This window comes from Balaenoptera physalus (assembly GCF_965194825.1).
Source record: "Balaenoptera physalus genome assembly, chromosome: 12".
Taxonomy (NCBI): domain Eukaryota; kingdom Metazoa; phylum Chordata; class Mammalia; order Artiodactyla; family Balaenopteridae; genus Balaenoptera; species Balaenoptera physalus.
In genome coordinates, this window is record NC_138897.1 from 73,693,814 (window position 1) to 73,706,239 (window position 12,426).

Genomic DNA, 12,426 nt, shown 5'->3' on the forward strand with positions numbered 1-12,426 from the left:
GATCTTTCACGTATCTTCCAGTTTAAGATCTCTCATAAAATTCCAAGTCTTGTTGGTCCAGGAAATCTATCTGTTCTGTTTCATCCACACTGCCGGAATTACAGAAGGCCAGGGCTCCGGGCTGAAATGTGCAGCCCAAGGAACAGACAGACAGAGCTTCTGGGGCCTCCTGGCCCTAGGTCAAGGCAACCCCAAAGATCTGGGCTTTCCCAAGAGGTGCTTACAAGGAGCAGCTCTCATCCCTGCAGAGCAAGGGAGAACTGAATCTATTTGCTGGGGATGACCCCATACTAGGCTCCACCTGGAATCCAGAAGGCCTGGGGGTTTGGGGGGCAGCCCTGGGGTCCCTCCAGGGCGCCCAAGGAGTTTAGCCCCAAAGGCATCAGGAAGCATTTGAAAGCCTTCCCTGTGCTAGTTACTTTCTGCAGGAGTCAGTCCAGAGAAGTGTTTGGAGGAGTGCCTGGTACACAGTAAGCGTTAAATAAATGTTTGCTGGCGTTACCTTTGTCACCTTTGTCACCCTTCACGGTGACTCCATGCATCTGCTCATCCCCCTAACATCTATTACACGCCACTGCCCTGCACGATAATGAACAAGAGAGAGCCCCTGTGTGTGTCTCGCTGTGCACACCAGTAGCTGAATTTCTTCCTTGTGTACCTCTGTGTGCATACCACGTGGCTGTCTCCACTAGTTGGGGCCCTGGGTTCCCTAAAACCTCTCTCTCACTATTCGCTGGTGCTCTGTGGATCTTTCTGCACAATTGGTTGACTATCACATTAACCTTGATTTTGTAAAGGCCTTAGAATGAATGAGGGGCAGGCATCTGGAAGGGTTGATCCGAGGGCTGAGAAGGGGGATCTCATAAACCTGGCATTTTTGAGACCCCCGAAGGAAACCCCACGGAATAGGCCAAAAGTGGCAAATCTCTTACCTCCGTCGGCTGCTTATCGCATTGAAAGTCGTCTGGCTGTGTGCTCAACTGTTAGGGGATAGAACTAATGGAATTTTTCCATAAAATTCTGGAAAAAAGGCTATCAGTGACTTTGCCTAAACATGGTCTGCTCAGGGATTTAATAATACAGTTTAGCTCTCTGGCAATAAAATCCTCACCTTTTTCTAACATACGAGCTTATTGCTCAATTTTCACACATTTGAATTTCATATCATGCACACACATCGGTAATATAAAACTGGGGTGTTGGAGGGAGCTGTGTCCTCAGCACAGGGCCTCCCCCAGGGCTTGCACAAGGGCTGCCAAAAGCCCAGGGACCCTGGAAGTCTGGGAGGAGCTGGAATTGGGACCAGGGCCCAGCCACCAGCCCCCAGAAAAGTCTCCTCAGGGAGAAGACCACCGGATCTGGAGGCCCTGAGTCCACCGCCAGGAACACAGGCCAGCCAGCCTCTACCCGCTGTCTGCATCCAGCCCCAGGAGCAGGTGCCGGGGGCATCTGTCCCTCCACGAGCCCCCAGAGGAATGAGGGAAGGGGTGGAGTATGTAAGGAGCCTGTGCGTCTTCCTCGGGAGGCCAAGGGCACCCGGGACGTGGAAATTAAAAAGGGGGAGGGGAGGCCCAGCATATTAACCTCCTTAATCTTTCATTTCTGACACAGATTGTGGTCCCTCATTTCAAAGAATTTCAAGCTAATGTCTGGAGGGCAGAAAAATCTATTTCCCAATATGCGGCGGCAGCTTTTTCACCAATCGACTGCCCTTCCTGGTACAATCAGCCGAGCATTGATTTTTTTTTTCTTTTTTTTTTTCCTTTCTCTCTCTCTCTTTCTCTCTCTCTTTTAATCCTAGAGTATCATCCAAAAATCTGTCAATACAAACAATATCTTTGGAGAAAATACCAGAAGCCCCAGGCTGCTTCTCCATTAACCCCAAAGATGCTGGCCTGAGATCGTGACACCCAACTTCCAGGACACCCAACTCTGGGGACACATTTGTGTCCCTTCTCAGAATGTTAGTCTCTCTAACGATGTGTGGATGTTGGAATCTTTAGTTTCCCTGGGTTGGACCCTTTAGCCCTGGAGCTACAAGAGGCGATTTCAATGTAAATTAATTTGCATTAGATAAAAAAATACAGTTTCTCAGTCAAATGAGCTACATCTCAAGAGCTCAAAAGCCACATGTGGCTCGTGGCTACCATATTGGATAGCATGGGCCTAGAATATTCCTAGAAAGTTCTGCTTTAGAACGGGTTTCAACACACTTTTTCTCTACAGAATCAGATATTTTTGACTTTGTGGACCATACAGCCTCTATTGTAGCCACTCACCTCTGCAGTTGCAGCACAAAAGCAGCCGTGGACAATATGTAAACAGATGGTTGTGCCGCATTTCAATAAAACTTTATTTACGAAAACAGGCGGTGGGCCGGAGTCGGCCCACAGGCCAGACTTTGCTGACTCCTGCTTTAGCGGCTTCTTCAGAAAACTTAAGGATCTCAGAAAGTTAGAAAAATTTAGAACACTAGAAAGGGGCATGTAGGAGCTGTCAGGGGCTGGAAATATTTCTTATCTTGATTCGGGTGGTGGTTATACAGGGGAAACGTAATCTTTGTGCATTTTATTGTGCACAAATTGTGTCTCACTTTTAAAAAATCTTTAGAATGTTAGACTGTCTTAGGGAGATAGGATGCCTTGGGGATATGAGGCAGGACTTGGAGCCAGAACCCCTGGGGGTAGGTTTGTGTGTGGTGGGGGGTATGGGGCTGGGCACGGAGGTCTCTGGTACCCCAAGTCCCACTTTGGCCAGAGCGACTCCCATCTTCTGTATTTGCATATTGGGTTTCTGAGTAAGAATGTGGCTGTGGAAGGTCCAGCTGCTTTTCAAGAATTTGGTAACTTCTGCCTTTTGGTCTTGGAGTCAGAGTATTTTAGCTCAAAACAAGCAGCAGAGTAGAGGGCTAAAAGCACAGACTCTGGAGCCAGAAGAAGGGTTTGAATCCCAGCTCCAGCTGTGTGACTTTGGGGCAGTCACTTCCCCTCTCTGTGCCTCAGTTTCCTCCTCTGTAAAATGGTTTAGTGATAGGACCCGAATTGCATGTTGCTACAAGAATAAAATGCATTCATGTTTGAACAGCACTTTGAACTGTGCTAAACATCTCATGTTTGCTAAAGAAAAAGGATGTTGGAGTCTGTCTAGGACCACCTCCTCATTCCTCAAAGATTCCCTTAACAATCTTTACTCATGGAGATGCCAGACCTTGAGAAAGGGGAGTCCTGGGCAAGTCATAACAAACACCCCTCTCTCCTTACTCCCAGGTCCCACCCGTTTCTCGCCTTCCACCTGCCCCACCACACAGGTCCCTGGAGCCAGTCCCGACAAAGATCAGCAGCTCAGCAGGACACTGAGCCCTCAGCAAGGCACTCAACCGGCCCTGCTCCAGGAGCTGCCAATGTCCGATGTCCCCTGGCTGAGCTGGAGAAAGGACAGGTCACCCTGCCCCTGACCTGGACCTGGCTGCCTTCAGCATCCCTGCACCTGCCCGACTCCCTCTCCCAGGACTGGATCCTGCTCCCCGTTCCCTCACAGCTGGAGGAGGCCCCACTCCAGGGCACGCAGGTGGCCTGAGGCTCTGTCCCTGCAGACATTCACCTGCCTGTCCATCCTGGTGGCTTCTTGCCCCAGAGGATCCTTCACCCTCAGTCAGTCACTCACTTAATAACTATTTATAGAACACCTACTATGTGCCAATTTGGCTCCCCAAGGCCACAGGGAAGAAGAGAAACACAGTCTGCCCTCATGGAGCTCCCATCTAGTGGGGGAGACAAGAAATAAACAAGTAGAGATCATTTCACCTGGAGATCAGTTCAGAGAAGAAAATAATCTGGGCAGATTGGGAATGGATGTGGTCAGGGAAGGCTTCCTGGAGGAGGTGATAACGACACAGACACCCAATGTGAGGAGCATTCCAGGCAGAAGGAAAAGCACATGAGAACAGTCAGGGCCCTCAGCATGCTTCTTTCCTGCCTGCTCAGCTGAAACTCTGCTTTGATCTGCAAATGAGCTACTAGCTACCATTCATAGACAGAGCCTGGTGGTTACCCTCTGAGGGCTACAGCTGCAGGGTTCTGGGTTCAAATACTGCTTCAATCACCTCGCAGCTGAGTGATCTCAGACAAGGCCCCTCCCGGGCCAGGCCACAGTTTCCTCAGTGGAAAATGGAGAGGCTCCTGCATCTGCCAGGGGCTTATAGTGAGGGTCAGACTGAGGGTGGAAAGGGCTTAGCACAGTGCCTGCCACAGAGTGAGTGTTCAGCCAACATGAGCCAAGACAGAAAATCCGTCACCCCTGACGCCAGGCAAGGCCTAATTATAAATGCCCAGAGGTCACTTTTCAGCCCCTTGTGAGTCAGGACCAGGGCCAAGGAAGCTTGGGCCACCCACCCAAGGGAGGTTCTCCCTCCGGTCACATGGTCTCTGCTCACAGGCTGGCCCACTCCCATTTGTTCCCAGCTCTGCAGGACCTGGACCACAAGAGGCAGCACCAGGCAGCTGACGGGACAAGGGACAAGGAGCCCGGCAGGAGGGGAGTGCCTCAGTTTCCCTGTCTGCTAAGTGGCACCGTCAACGGAGCCTACCTCCCAGAGCTAAACGAGGATTCAGGGGTCTAGCACCTAGGAAGGGCTCTGTCAACCTCCACAGCCCACAGCTATGCACACAAACATGAACGCCATTGTCATTTGGATAAATTTTCCCTTGAGGCTTTCTTTTCTTTAATTCAGCAAATAGATGCCGAGCCTGTTGGTGTGTGTCTGGCTCTGGGTTAAGTGCTGGATGGACAAAAATGCCCACGACAGCCACCCAGGGGTTTACAGAGCCGATGAAGAGGGTCAGCAAGGTTGCGGGGTCATGTTTAACCTGCTCAAAAAACAAACTAGAGGTTCCGGAATGAACAAGCTTTTTTCTTTGTTCTTCTGCTGGTTTGTTTGTTCAGCCTCGTAGGAGCCAGGCCTTGTCCATCAAGCCTTGGTGTCTGAAATCTGCTGGGAGGTGGTGGGGAGTCCCCTTCCCCAGCCCCAAGTATGGGACCCTCTGCGTGACCCTGGCCTCCCAGATGACCGGATTCAACTCGAGATCTGAGTTCAAGTCGTGGGTCTTCCCTGCCCCTCTGTGATACCTTGGGCAAGGCATGTAGCCATGCTGTGCCCCGGTTTTCTCATCTGTGACATAGGTGATGGTACTAATAAAAATGATCCGTCGGGGCTATTTAGGGGGTAGTTGTGCTCAGTGTCCTGCAGGCTCCAGTGGGAATCAATGGTCTCATTACTGTCTGTCTAGGGGATGATGGTGATTCCAGCTCCAACATCATCCCGGCTCAAGGAGGGGAGACACACCCCTACACAGCCCCCAGTTCCAACCCACTGGATGACTTTGGGCAGGACTATCCCACTCTCAGGCCATTTCCAGGTCACTCTCTGGAAATGAGGGTGCTGGACTAAGTCGAGGTGACCACCAAGGAGTTTTGCTCTCTTTCCATACCATAGAGTTGTTGCTGGGAAGTGGCTGGTCAGGCTGGGACTACATTTCCCAGCACCCCTGGCATATAGGTAGGGTCATGTGACTAGCTCTGGCCAATAGACGGTGAGAGGAAGCGGTGTGCATCACTTCAGGACTGATGTAGTTAACAAGTGGGTGTGTCTCCCCAACCTTTCTTCCCCATCTGCCAGCTGAATGGGGTGGACTCCAAGCCACATGCTGAAGATGGTAGAGCCACAAGATAGAAAGAGCCTGGGTGCCTGAATCACTGCATGCTGAGGGCCACCCACAGCAGTGGGCTGTGACATTAGCAAGAAATCAACTTTTATTGTGTTAAACTATGGAGGCATCGATTTTATCCCTTAATGAAGCCAGCATTGCCTTAACTATTACATATACATTACACGTATATTTTTTCAGCTGTATATGCATTGTCTGCTTTAATACTCAGCAAACTTTTAAACTTAATTTGTGCCAAGTCTGGAACAATCTGGGCTAAGTCCTTTGCACATATTTTCTTCTCTGTCTTAACCACAATTCTATAAGGTGGACTCACAGGGTTATTATTATTCCCACTTTATAGATGAGGAAACTGAGACTCAGAAACATTCAGAAGCCTGCCAGGGTCATCAGCTAATAAATAGAAGTATCTGGATTAGAACCCAGAATTTACATTCTTGGTTGCTACACTCCTCGCCCCCACCCCCCACCCCCAGAGAACACAATAAGGTAGCTATTACAAGCCCTGATTTACAGGTAAGGACACCGAGTCTCACAGGAGGTCCATAACTTGGCCATGGTCACAGAACTAGTAAGAAGCAGTGACTGGCTTAGAACCCAGAGTTGTCTGGCTCCCAACCTAGTGTGCTTGCCTTACCCACACTGCTGCCTCGGTTGCCCTCTCCAGCAGGCATTTAAGCCCTGACCCCATTTTCACTCACCAGCATTACCGTGCCATGGCTGAAGGTAAACTTGGCAACCACAGAGCCTGTTATGATGCTAAATAAATTTTTCTCTTGGCAGCCTTGGCACTTATTAAGCACCTGAGAGGCTGTTAGTGCCTCGTGCTGTCCAAAACATTCTTAATTATTGCCTAATGAAGATATCTTTCATTGTAGAAAAAAAATAAGACAGATGAGAAGGGGAAATGTTCGTGCACGCAACTTTCGGGTCCTTCATTGTGCATTTCCCCTAAGTCATCACATCCCCTGGATCTCGGTCAGGGAAGCGGGTAAAGAAAAGAAGATGGAGGGAAACTGTCGCTGAAAGAGACTTTGCTTTCCCCCAGTAATGCGACTTCCTGGACTTGATCTGGAGGTAAACTGGAATGAGTGAATGGTGAAGATGGACTTACATGGCTTCTGGTCACAGTAGTGTTGGTCATAACGAAAAACTGAAAACATCTGAAATGCCCACTGACAGGACATGGATTAAATAAACTCTGGTGCATCCATGCAAGGGAGTCCTATGCAGCTATTAAAAAGAATGACCTGGAGTGCTTTGGGCTGATATGGAACAATCTGCAGAAAAAGCAAGATGCAGAACAATAAACTTCCCATGTTCCCATTGGGTAAAAACAAAAGGACATTTGTTATCATTCCCAGCATCGAGGACTTAATATACCACATTTATTGCTTCACTTAACCCTTTCAAGAATCCTATGATGTAGGAACTTTTACCATCCACAGATCGGGGATGATGATATCGTGGCAAACCAGGCAGAATCAAATGCTAAACCTCCCCAGAGAGTACCAGACACACCCTCAGCCACAGCACCCAGGATTTCCGCAGATACAGCCATGCCAAAGATGAGCTCGCAATCCCAAATTATAAACCATATGAGAAAGCAAACCACCCCACAAATGCCTGGCAAGACACAGGAGGAACTGACAGTAGTTGTTGCCTTTGAAGAGCAGTAATGAATGGATAAAGTGGAGCCAAGCTGTGGCTTTTCACTTAATACACACCTAAGGCAGGTTGAGTTTCTTAAAGTAATGAGTTTATACTGCTTTCCTCTTTCCATTTTAAAATAAGAGATACCTGAGTTGAAAAGAAAAAAAAAGGAAGGAATGCAGGAGAGTGATGGGGAAAGAGGGAGGGAGAGCAGCTAGCTTTTTGTGCCCCCATCCCCCCTCCAAGACTGCTCCCCGACTCTACCCTTGCCAGCTGTGGCTGTGACCTCTGGTTTTAGTGATGCTTCATAGGATAGGGCCGGGAACCTTCCTATTTGCCAATGATGTTTTCATACACAGTGATCAACCACTTTATCTAAAATCCATACTTAGGGTCCATGCCCCCAGATTGCCTCCAGCAAAAGGGAAGCCCTTTTTAACTCCTCTGCTGGCATCAATCCATCACCAAGCTCCTTCTTTCTACCTCTGAAATATTCCTCAAGCCCCACCACCTTTCTCCTTCCCTCCTCTGTCCAGAAACCATCTCAGGCCTTGCTGAGAACACGGTTCTCCCAGCTCTTCTGCTGACCCCACTAGCCCATCCTCCAACCAGCAGCCCGAGGGATCTTCCCAAGACACAAATCAGATTACCCCCTGCTTGAATTGTTCCATCGGTTTCCCTCTTGCTCAGAATAAACTACAAGTCCCTGGGTGACCTTGTCCCCACTGGCCAGTCCTATGTCATCACCTGCTCTGCCCCTTCTACCCACCTCCACTCTGCTCCATTTACCCTGGCCTCGTGTCAGGTCTACGATGACATCAGCTCAGGCCACATGAACAGAGGCACGTTCACTGCCCAGTCACCTTTCCCTACAAGGAATCTCCTTTTCATCTTCTAGATTCAGCCTAAATGCCCTTGCCCTTGGAAGGCCTCCCTGCACCCACCTACAGGTGCTGTGGGTGCCTGTGATAAATAGAATAAAACGGCCCCCAGAGATGTCTGTGTCCTAATCCCCAGAGACTGGGAATATGTGACCTTACCTGGCAATAGGTTCTTTTTTATTTTATTTTATTTATTTATTTTTGGCTGCGTTGCGTCTTCATTGCTGCACGCAGGCTTTCTCTAGTTGCAGCGAGCGGGGGCTACTCTTCGTTGCAGTGCGCGGGCTTCTCATTGCGGTAGCTTCTCTTGTTGCGGAGCACGGGCTCTAGGCACACAGGCTTCAGTAGTTGTGGCACGCAGGCTCAGTAGTTGTGGCTCGCAGGCTCTAGAGCACAGGCTCAGTAGTTGTGGCATATGGGCTTATCTGCTCTGCGGCATGTGGGCTATTCCCAGACCAGGGCTGGAACCCGTGTCCCCTACATCGGCAGGCGGATTCTAAACCACTGAGCCACCAGGGAAGCCCTGGCAATAGGTTCTTTGCAGATGTGATTAAGATAAGGATCTTGAGATGGGAAGATAATCCTGGATTATCTGAGTGGTTCAACGTCATCACGTGGGTCCTTATTAGAGGAAGACAGGAGGGTCAGAATCAAAAAAGGTGATGTGATGACAGGTGGAGGATGGGGCCGTGAGCCAAGGAATGCAGGTAGCTTCTAAAGTAGAAAAGGCAAAGACATGGATTCTCTCCCTGGAGCTTCCAGGAGAAACCATCTCTATTGTTAAAAACAAGACACCAGACCCAAAATGAAATCTCTGATGCTAAGCCCCGTATCACCAAACCTAGATTAACGTGATTACAGTTTCAGCTCTACCAGAAATGGAATCTTAAACCAGTCAATCAGGAATCACCTGATCAGCACTAGTTAGGTTATCTGCCTGATAGACTCCATCCCCTGAAGGAAGGTAAGCTTGCAATAACCAACTTGCTTTTTTGTCCAGGACAACTTCTTTGTTCCTGCTCCTTTCTACCTAGAAACATCTTCTATTCACAGCTCTGCAAAGCTCCCAGAAGCTGCCCGATTCATGAATCACTGAATAAAGCCAATAAGATCTTTACAATTTTACTCAGTTGAATTTTGTTCCTTAACACTGCTGACATCTTGATTTTAGAACTTCTGACCTCCAGAACTATAAGGGGATAAATGAGTGTTATTTCAAGCCACTAAGTTCATGAGAATTTGTTACAGCAGCAACAGGAAACAAATACAGTGCCCCCCTGTATTCCTCAGACCTGACCCTCTCCGTATTCTCCAGGGACATCCAGCTGCCAGTCCCAGCATCACTTATCTGAGGGTTTTCCAGACCTGCAGAAGGCACACCGGAAGTGCTGGGAGACTAACGTATCTGGGAGCTGGTATATAAACACCCTAACTCCCTCTCCCTGAAGGGGGCACACCTGTGAGGGGCATGTTCTCCACGCCCCCCATGGGTCCCCCCGTGCTGGAGCTTCACTTGCCCATATGGTAACTGGCTCAACTCACCCACCTGATATGAGCTGCCTTCCCCTCCCTGCCTCACTGCCTCATTCCTCTTTATGTGCTCTCTAAAATCATCTCTCAAATAAATCACTTGCCCAAACCAAACCAAGTCCCTTCCTGCCCCATTTTCTCTCTCATCACCCCCTCCTCTGCCCTCCCAGCGCCTAACACAACTGTAATCCCGTGTCTTCCGGCTGGGAACGTCAGCCCCATGGAGGCAAGGCTGTGCCCCTCTCCTTTACCATGTGTCACTGGAGCCTGGCACAGGGCCTGGCGTGCTGGGCACCCTGGATAAATGTTTGTCGAGTGGCTGACAATAAATCAGCTTTTTAGATAAAGCAGAGCATCCTCCGGAAGGCACAAGGCACTCACACTGCCAACAGCCTCCCAACTAGTCCTTGGGGGCTGCTTTAATGGAGCCCAAGTCCCTGCTACAATTAGCGGCCTCCATTTGCATGCAAATAACGGAGATGCCAAAATACTCCAGGGAGTTTGTTCTCCTAAATGGATTAAATGTGCCCCCTGCAACTAGTACCTGTTAGTACAGACCAGGCTTCCTGACCTCTGTGGGTAGCACTGAGCCACCCGGGCAGGGTCACCAACTCCTGATGAGGGGCTCCCAGGCTCCCAGAAAGATCTCTCCTCTCAGCCAAACTCCTTGGCCTGCCCTCCAGGGCTTTTCATGGCTCTGCACCTGCTGAGCTTGCATGCCTCGACTTCCATGTCCCAACTTCCCCTCCTCATTCCAGCCCAGTCAACGGTTCCCCTTTATCCTCTGCACCTTTGCACATACTGATCCCTCTGCCTGCAACATCATTCCTCTCTTTCTGACCCTGGAAAATTTATGCTCAATACCTAGCTAAAATGTCTCCTCCTCCAGGCAGTCCCTCTGGCCTGAGTCTGTCTCTGGTTCCAGCCTGTCATTCTGGGTCCACCTCTCTCATTGGCCTGGGAGGTTCTTGAGGGTGGGGACTGTGTCTGACACCCTCATGGTTGGCCGGCACCCAGTACCGGGAAGTCCTTTGGAGCCTCACACTTTAAAGTCCTGAGCCTCAGTTTCCTCAACTGAAGAATGGGATCATCACGCAAACTTCTCAGCACCGTGGGGAGGAGGAAATGAACGAGGCACGTGAAGCCCCCCATGGAAGATGCAAAGGGCAGGAGAAGCCACTGGTCACCCCTCACCACGGCCTGGGAGGCCGAGCAGGGCTAGACCTCACCTGGGGTAGGGGTGAAGGTGACACCTGTGTGTATCAGACTCCTGCTGGGAAAAAAGGCAGCAAGTACAAGTGCAGACCATTTACTCCTCCGGGACACCTTCCTCTTCCGTCCTCCCCATGACCCTGCCGAGCCGTCCCTGCCAGGTTAACACTCGCTGGCCTCATACCACACCGGTCAAGAGACCAAAAGGAGAACTTGTCCCCAACCCGGGGCCAGCTGTCCTCACAGACATCACAAGGCTGGGCACAGGTGAAAACTGAGCCCAAGAGTCACTGAGGCTCATGCCTCCTGCCCGAGGCCTGGCCAAGACCGAGACAGAAGCAGGGAGGGCACCCCCAGTTCCCGAGGGCCTCCTGGAGCCACGAGCTTCCCAAATGCCAGCACAGTGAGGTGTGTACCCTTAGCATCCCCACTCTACAGATGGGGAAACCAAGGCTGAGTGTCGAGTGATGTGCCTAAGCTTTCACTGATAGCAAGTGGGGGAGTCAGAATGTGAGCCCGTGTCTGTAGGACATCCCAACCCTCCCTGCTTCCTGAACTTGGCAGTTTCTGCCGGTGGCGTTTTCAGCCAGGGAACACCCTCCCCCAACCCCACGTTCGCACTTTTGTTCTGTGTGTACAGCCAGGAGGCCTGGGAGGAATGGCAAATAAAGACGTGGGTTCTCACTCAAGGCCCCTGGGGAACGTCTGTCTCCACCAAGGGTCCGGGGGCTCCTCCTCTCAGGACCCCAGCTGAGCTGCCCCTGTAACTCACAAATGGAGGGGACTTGTGCCAGAGGTTGAGCCCCAGCTGACCCAGCTGCTGCCTGGGGAGGGTCAGGATGAGGCCCAAATCTACCCTCCCACCCATGACCTGCATTTATTGAGTACCTACTGCAGTTGCCGCCCAGGGCATGACTTTCTGTCACTTCCTTGTATGTGCCCTTCATGATCCCACCTCCCAGACTTTGCACTCACACATCCTCCCTCATCCTCTCAGCGCACATCCATTGATCCTTAGGACAGAACAGGGTAGAAGATGGACACAGTCCTTGCTCTATCATCACATGGAGGAGGCAGACAATACACAGGTAAGCGACCCAATCGCTAAATAAGTAAAGGTTGGGTGAGGCATGGGAGAAGTGACCTGGGCACCGTGTAGAGAGCACAGCTTGTGGGGAAGTCAGGGAGGGCTGCCTGGAGGAGGAGGCCCCCGCGTTGTGAGCTCAGAAATGAGAAGGAGCTGCCATGCAAAGGTCTGGGGGAGGAGCATGGGTGAGAGGAATAGAGTGAAAGAAGAATTTGCCCAGCCCCTGCTCCATCAAGGTCATTCTTGGTGTCTGCCTGGCTCTCCACTATGTGACCGTACCATCCTTCAGCTGCTGGTCTCATATTGCAAAGCCCTTCATAGTTTACAAGGCATGTTCCTA